The sequence below is a fragment of the Trachymyrmex cornetzi genome, unplaced genomic scaffold (genome assembly GCF_001594075.2).
Source record: "Trachymyrmex cornetzi isolate Tcor2-1 unplaced genomic scaffold, Tcor1.1 scaffold1038, whole genome shotgun sequence".
NCBI classification, from domain to species: Eukaryota; Metazoa; Arthropoda; class Insecta; order Hymenoptera; family Formicidae; genus Trachymyrmex; species Trachymyrmex cornetzi.
Genome location: NW_017295585.1, coordinates 41,875 through 42,171, shown reverse-complemented (window position 1 = coordinate 42,171; position 297 = coordinate 41,875). Strand labels below are relative to the sequence as shown.

At 43.4% G+C, this 297-nt stretch overlaps 1 pseudogene; it reads right to left on the bottom strand.

The window, feature by feature from the left end:
* LOC108758844 (uncharacterized) overlaps positions 1–297 on the bottom strand; it is a 13,041-nt pseudogene extending 12,744 nt beyond the window's left edge.

Below are 297 nucleotides of genomic sequence, written 5' to 3'. Positions count from 1 at the left end.
CCGCCACGAAACATATATTACCTCGTTATTGACGGGTAATATATCAGTTATCTCATGCTCCGGACTCGTGAGTAAAGTTATTAGTCGTTGGTATGACTTTACGATCTCAGTATTAGGCAGATTGGTTCGCTGGCCGAATTTTCCCCAAAATGAATTTAGACAAAGCTTAGCGGCTGAACGCAAACCGGAATTTCGAATAATGTTATTTCTATCGAGAACGATACCCTCGGTTTTTTCGTATTCCCTCAGGTAACGTTCCTTAGCATCGTCATCGTTATCCCCGCATCGCTCGGCCAT